Below are 6999 nucleotides of genomic sequence, written 5' to 3'. Positions count from 1 at the left end.
TCTTGATTTTGGCTCAGGACATGATCTCACAGTTGGTGAGATCGAGCCCTGCTTCAGGCTCTGGGCTATCCATGGAGCCTGCTTGGGATTCTCTGACTCTCTCTTGATACCTCTCTCTCTCGAAAATAAATAAATAAACTTAAAAAAAATGAAAGATTCTCTACTTTAATTGCTTTTCACTATGGCATTTTAAATTGGTAAAAATTTTTAGTCAGTTTGTTAGGTTTGACTCTAATTTTGTTGTTTGTATATGTAGGAAAATAGCTATACATTATGACAGTTTGAAATGTAATTATAATCTTATGATACAATGCATATTCACAGTCAGAAAAATATAACATTGGTATGAGACTTGTTACTAGGAAATGAAGCTATCTCTACCAATTTGTATTTCTAGAAATTTCCTATATAAAGGCAGGTATTGATTCATGTAGAAAGCTTCTCTGGAAAAAAATAAAGTTTCTCTGGATTCATTTGAATTTTCAAATCAGGTTAACACAATGAATTAAGATGATAATATAAATCAAACTTAAGTCTATTCAATGGTTTTCAAAAAATCATTAATAATAAATAATTTGACAAAATTCCATTCTTATTTTTAAATCTCCACACTCTATTTTTACTACTGGTATGGGAGGGAGAAACATCATAATGTATCATAAAATTCATTTGTTTGGCTTTGCAAAAAAGATTTGCTTTTTGAAGAAGCATCTTTGCTGTCCGTATTGTTTTGCCTTTGGTTGTATTAGAAGCCAAGTCAGTGTCCAAGAGGCAATCAGTAAATGAAAAGTTATAGATAGAGATGCACCACCTTTATACCATCTTTAATGCTTTTCTATTCCAGTAATTTGGTCCATATTGTGCTCCTTTTGAAACATCCATTTTAATCATTTCTTTATTTAGAATTCTGTGAACCTTCCCATCGCTGTAAACAGTAAGGGCCAGTTCTGAAAACAGACTTGTTGACTTCACTTTTCCCTTACTGTTGGCCGCAAACATGCTGTAGCAATTGTGAGAAGTGGCCAACCAATTTCCCTAGGATAGTGGCCATAAGATTTTTTTAGATCTTGGTCTACAGCAGAGACAAAAAACTCTATGTCTCATACACATTACTCCTCTCATTTTTCAATTAATGAGTAACAAAGAAGTGTCATCATGTAAGGTTGGGTCAGGGAAATCCTATAAACAACAATGCTGTCTTAAGATGATTCTCAATTATTGTTAGTCTTGTTTTGAAGTAAATTTTTCTTTTCTTTAAAGTTTATTGATTTTTGAGAGAGAGGGTGAGAACGATAAGGGGAGGGGCAGAGAGAGAGGGAGAGAGAAAATCCCAAGCAGGCTCTGCACTGTCAGCATGGAGACTGATACAGGGCTCAAACTCAGGAACTGTATGATCATGACCTGAGCCAAAGCTGGACACTTAACTGACTGAGCCACCCAGACTCCCCGAATTAAAATTTTCAATAAATCCAGTTACATAGCAATTTTAGTTCATACAATCAAAATTTAGTAAGTTCCTAGGAACTTAGTAGTATGTAAAAATTACCAAATGATTTGGGGCGCCTGGGTGGCGCAGTTGGTTAAGCGTCCGACTTCAGCCAGGTCACGATCTCGCAGTCCGGGAGTTCGAGCCCCGCGTCAGGCTCTGGGCTGATGGCTCGGAGCCTGGAGCCTGTTTCCGATTCTGTGTCTCCCTCTCTCTCTGCCCCTCCCCTGTTCATGCTCTGTCTCTCTCTGTCCCAAAAATAAATAAAAACGTTGGAAAAAAAAATTAAAAAAAAAAAATTACCAAATGATTTAAAATTTCCCAAGGAGGTTTTAAAAGTTATACATTTCTGCAAAAAGTGCATGAAAAAAAAAGATTATACAAAGGTTGGACTATGGTAACTGCTGTATTTTTCCTCCAAACAATCTCTGCGGAAACTGCAAACATCATCTGTCATCTTACCTCTCTGAAGCTTTCAAACTCATGACAATATAAATGACAGACATCAAATTATGGTAGAAAAACCCTGAATTGTGAGTCTGGTTGCCAGAGTTTTAAATAGGGCTCCCACTCACAAGCGAAGTCACAATACTCATAAATTTAAATTTCAATTGAATCCCCTCATCTGCTTGCTGCAACTTAACTTGTCTGCTTAAGGCAGACAAATTGCTGCTTGGTCTTGCATATGTGATTCTCTCACTTTGACTCCTTCTACGTTTATTTCCACCCCCTTTCTTCCAAACAGAAGAACCTTTTCTCATGCAAGAAATCAGTAAAGATAGAACTCATGGGCAGGTTTCTCAAATTCCCCTTTATCCTAAGCATTTAGCAATCCTTTTAGCTTTGTGTACAGCTGTGACTGATAATGAAAATGACTTAATGAGTTTGAATAGTCTCCCTTGAATGTACCATATCTCCTCAATTATAGCTATGTAGTTACTGTCATTATTCCATAGTTCATAGAATCCTGGAATCTGTTCTCCTTTTACTAAAGAAATTATGCAGTTAAACTTGCAATTAGGGTGCCCTTTGAGGAACTGCCTACCATGCCCAGAGCCTCTTTTTGAGAGGAGCTTCTGTAGGAAGTGCCTTATGCATCCCTGGACCTGTAGATGCTTCTCCCATAACTGACTGACAAGGGCTGGGGAACCTGCCATGAAAGCTCTGTCCAAAGGAGATGACCCGTAAGAAGCTTCAGCGTTGACCAATTGGATCCTTTCCTTGGGGGAAGTCAACACTCAAGCTGGAAAGAGCTGAATCACCATGAAGATGGACAAGTAGACCAGAAAGATACTGTGTGCTGGAAAATGTGATTGTCTGAAACAATAAACTGATACATGACACCTGCACGGATCACTGGAATGGCCATCTAATATCTGAATGCCATCATGCTATTCCATGCTTGTGTCTATACTGCATTCGCATTTTATGTACCGAGCAAAGGCCAACTAAAGTAAATACCAGCTTCTCAGTAATGGAACTTGAGAACAGTGTTGGGAATATCGAGTGATCCCACAACATACTGAACTCAAGAAAAGCCTTTGCCCAGCAATCAGTCCCACCATACTTGGGTTGTGAGGAGATTGTGGTAGGCTAAATACTGGCCCCCAAAGACAGGCAGGTCCACATCCCTGGCACCCGTGAAAGTTGCTCTACAGAGCAAAAGAGACACTGCAGATGTGATTAAAGTAAGGATTTTGAGACCGGGAGATTATCTGGATTACCTAAATGCAGTCACAAGTGTCCTGAGAGGGAGGCAGATGAAAAGATGGTACATGATGAAGCAAAGAGAGATTTGAAAATGTAACATTGCCAACCATGAAGATGGGGGAAGGGGCCATGAGCCAAGAAATGCATCTCTAGAAACTGGAAAAGGCAAGGACATAGATTCTCCCCTAGAGCCTCCTGAGGGAGCGTGGCCCTGCCAACACCTTTCTTTCAGCCCAGCAAAACTGATTTTGGACTCTTGACTCCAAGAACTGACTGTAAGAGAGTAAGTAGGAGTTGTTTTATGTCACCAAGTGTGCCACGAATTGGGCAGTAAGAAACTAGCATCAAGGTGTGTGTGCATATTCCATTTCTGAATGTAGTAAACAGGAGATACACACTAAAGATTTTTTTTTCTTTTCCTCATCAATAACTAGATTCACATACCAATTTAATGTAAAATTCAACAAATTGACAATTAGGCATTGTTCCTGGCCAAATTGTGGTTAAGTATGACATCTGATTATCTTCAACTAACAAGTAATTTCTTGAAATTATTAATACTAATGTGAATTGGCATGCTTGTATTAGTATTACTGAGGTCAAAAAAAATGTATACATAGGAGCGCCTGGGTGGCTCAGTCAGTTAAGCACCAGACATCATGATCTCACGGATTGTGGGTTCGAGCCCCGCATCTGGCTCTGCGCTGGCAGCTCAGAGCCTGGAGCCTGCTTCAGATTCTGTGTCTCCTCCTCTGCTCCTCCCCCACTTGCACGCAACCTCTCTCTCTCTCTCAAAAATAAATAAACATTAAAAAAATTTAAAAAAATGTATACATAAATATAAAATCTGACTGAGACCATATCTTTGAAATCTTTTCATTATTTAGTTTTACCAAAATAGTAGCACAAATCACATTAAGTTGATGTTATAATTTAAATTAGTTTTATACTGATTTATATTTAACTTGAAATTTTGTTCATTTTCTTTTTCATTAAAGTTTATTTATTTTGAGAGAGAGAGAGGGAGAGAGAGCGAGAGAGTACACGTGTGTGCCAGTGGGGGAGGGGCAGAGAGAGAGGGAAAGAGAGAATCCCAAGCAGGCTCCATGCTGTCAGTGCAGAGCCCTACATGGGGCTTGATCTCACAAACCATGAAATCATGACCTGAACCAAAATCAAGAGTCAGATGCTTCACCAACTGAGCCACCCAGGTGCCCCAAAATTTTGTTAATTTCTATCTGTATATTTATTTAAATTTATAGGAGCTGTTAACCTGAGGAGGGTAGGTTTATTCTCCTCTCCTCCTTATCTTTGTATGTGTTTAAGTCAACATCAGACTCTGAAACATTTTTTTTCAAGCTACTATTTTAATGTTTATTTATTTTTGAGAGAGAGTGTGAGCAGGGGAGGGGCAAAGAGAGAAGGAGACAGGATCTGAAGCAGGCTCTGTGTTAACAGCAGAAAGCCCTATGTGGGGCTTGAACTCACAAACTATGAGATCCTGAGATCATGACCTGAGCCAAAGTCAGATGCTTAACTGACTGAGCCACCCAGATGCCCCAGTTAAGCTACTATTTTATTATTATTTTTTTATTTTTAAAGTGTTTTTATTTATTTTTGAGAGAAAGAGAGACAGAGCACAAGGTGGGGGGGGGCAGAGAGAGAGGGAGAGACAGAATCAGAAGCAGGCTCCAGGCTCTGAGCTGTCAGCACAGAGCCAGATGTGGGGCTTGAACTCATGAACTGTGAGATCATGACCTGAGCTGAAGTCGGGTGTGTAACCAACTGAGCTACCTCGGTGCCCCAAGCTTCTATTTTAAAAGCTACTAGAGTGAGAAACATTATTCAAAACTTTGTGAAGCTTACTAGTAGGCAATGGCTTTCTATTCCATCATACCATTAAAAGATAAACTGAGGGGTGCCTGGTTGACTCAGTTGGTTGAGTGTCCAACTTTGGCTCAGGTCATGATCTCATGATTTGTGGGTTGGAGCCCCGCGTTGGGCTCTGTGCTGACAGCTCAGAGCCTGGAGCCTGCTTTGGATTCCCTCTCTCTCTCTCTGCCCCTCCCTCACTAGTGCTCTATGTCTCAAAACTAAATAAATGTAAAAAATTAAAAAAAAATTTTTTTTAAAGGTAAACTGAGGCAGGGGTGCCCAGTTGGCTCAGTTGGTTAAGCAGCCAACTCTTGATTTCGGCTCAGGTCATGATCTCATGGTTCGTGAGATGGAGCCTCGTGTGAAAACTGGGATTCTCTTTCCCTCTCTCTCTGTTCCTCCTCGGCTCACACACATAATCTCTCTGTCTCTCTCTCTCTCTCTCTCTCTCTGTGTGTGTGTTTCTCAAAATAAAGAAACTTTGGGGCACCTGGGTGGCTCAGTCAGGTAAGCATCCAACTTCAGCCTAGGTCATGATTTCACCCTTCCTAAGTACAAGCCCCACATTGGGTTCTGTGCTGACAGCTCAGAGCCTGGACCCTGTTTTGGATTCTGTGTCTCCCTCCCTCCCCCACTCGCACTCTGCCTCTCTCTCTCAAAAATAAATAAATAAATAAATAAATACTCTCAAAAATAAACACTATAAATAAATAAACCAACTTTTTAAAAAGGGAAACTGAGGCATATTAAAATTTCAAGAGTTTGAGCAAAGAGCGATTCCTTCCAACCAAGCAGTGCCAGGCTGGAAGTGGTTGGAGCCCTCCACCACCAGGAACCAAGAAGACTCATATAAGAAGGTGTGGAAGCAAAGAAAGGGAACTATTTGATGGGCTAAAACTCAAAGACTAGTTGGCTGCTTGTGACTGGTTATTCTTAATGTTTTCATTTCATAACCTCAAGGCATTTATAGGCTTATATTTCGGTTTGCTTACGTAGACAATCCTGGCATCAGAGCCACTCAGTCTAATGGACTCCCTGCTTAATTAATTTAACAATACTTTCCCAATAAACTTCCAGAAATAGAATATGTCTCTTGAGGCCTAAGATATGTCATAATGCCCCTACGTATGTACATCTTATCATTAAAGGTATTTCCTGATATTTTGGGATGTAATGAGACAAATGCAGTCTTTATACCAAATTCACCAGTTGGGTGAGTGAAACATAGTTGTTGTTTTTTGTTTTTTTGTTTTTTTTTTACAAGAGAACAAATCTACACCTTTATTTATTTACTTTTCTGTTAGTTTAAATCATTGAGGGGCGCATCATCACACGGATTCTGTGGCCAGTGGCTTCAGCAGGAAGGTTGCTTCGGAATATGGCACGAACCATGCCACTGTTTCCATGAGCACAAGTTACTTTTCCCCAGATCTCTCCAATTTTATTTGGCTTGCCACCAGGAGTCACTGTGTTACTCTTTGCTTTGTACACATAAGCACATCTCTTGCCTAGATAGAATTCAGTTTCATCTCAAGCATAAACAGCTTCAATGTTCAGAAGAGCTGTGTGCTCCCTCTGGTTCCGGAGACCTCGCTTATAGCCACCAAAAATGGCTTTGGACCACAGCCTTCCAGACATATTTGTCATTTCAGGAGTCCTGTTCCCAGCAGGCCTCCACAGGTTCCAAGCCGGCCCGAGGAGCTGAAGCACAGTTTTCAACATAACCGCACACTCACTCTGGTTAGAACTCTTGTAAGTTGGAATACACGGTCTCAGTTAAGACGATATTAATCCTTAGATGACAACTTATACGATACAAATTAAACAAGTAGGAAACCGTGGACAGTGAATAGATGGTGATTGATGTCGGCAATGTAAACCCCTGAAGTCTTACTCAGTATCTCTGAACACTCAGCTGCTTTGTTATT

At 40.2% G+C, this 6999-nt stretch overlaps 1 pseudogene; it reads right to left on the bottom strand.

Moving 5' to 3' along the window:
- Positions 1-6376: 6376 nt before the first annotated feature.
- Positions 6377-6749, bottom strand: LOC124516295 (60S ribosomal protein L35a-like; annotated as a pseudogene).
- Between the last annotated feature and the right edge of the window lie 250 nt (positions 6750-6999).

Source organism: Lynx rufus, unplaced genomic scaffold (genome assembly GCF_022079265.1).
Source record: "Lynx rufus isolate CCGP_SWC_20201006 ecotype Redwood Valley unplaced genomic scaffold, mLynRuf1.p SCAF_2, whole genome shotgun sequence".
Classification (NCBI taxonomy): Eukaryota; Metazoa; Chordata; class Mammalia; order Carnivora; family Felidae; genus Lynx; species Lynx rufus.
The sequence above is the reverse complement of the archived record's forward strand: the minus strand, read 5'-3'. Positions and strand labels throughout refer to the sequence as shown.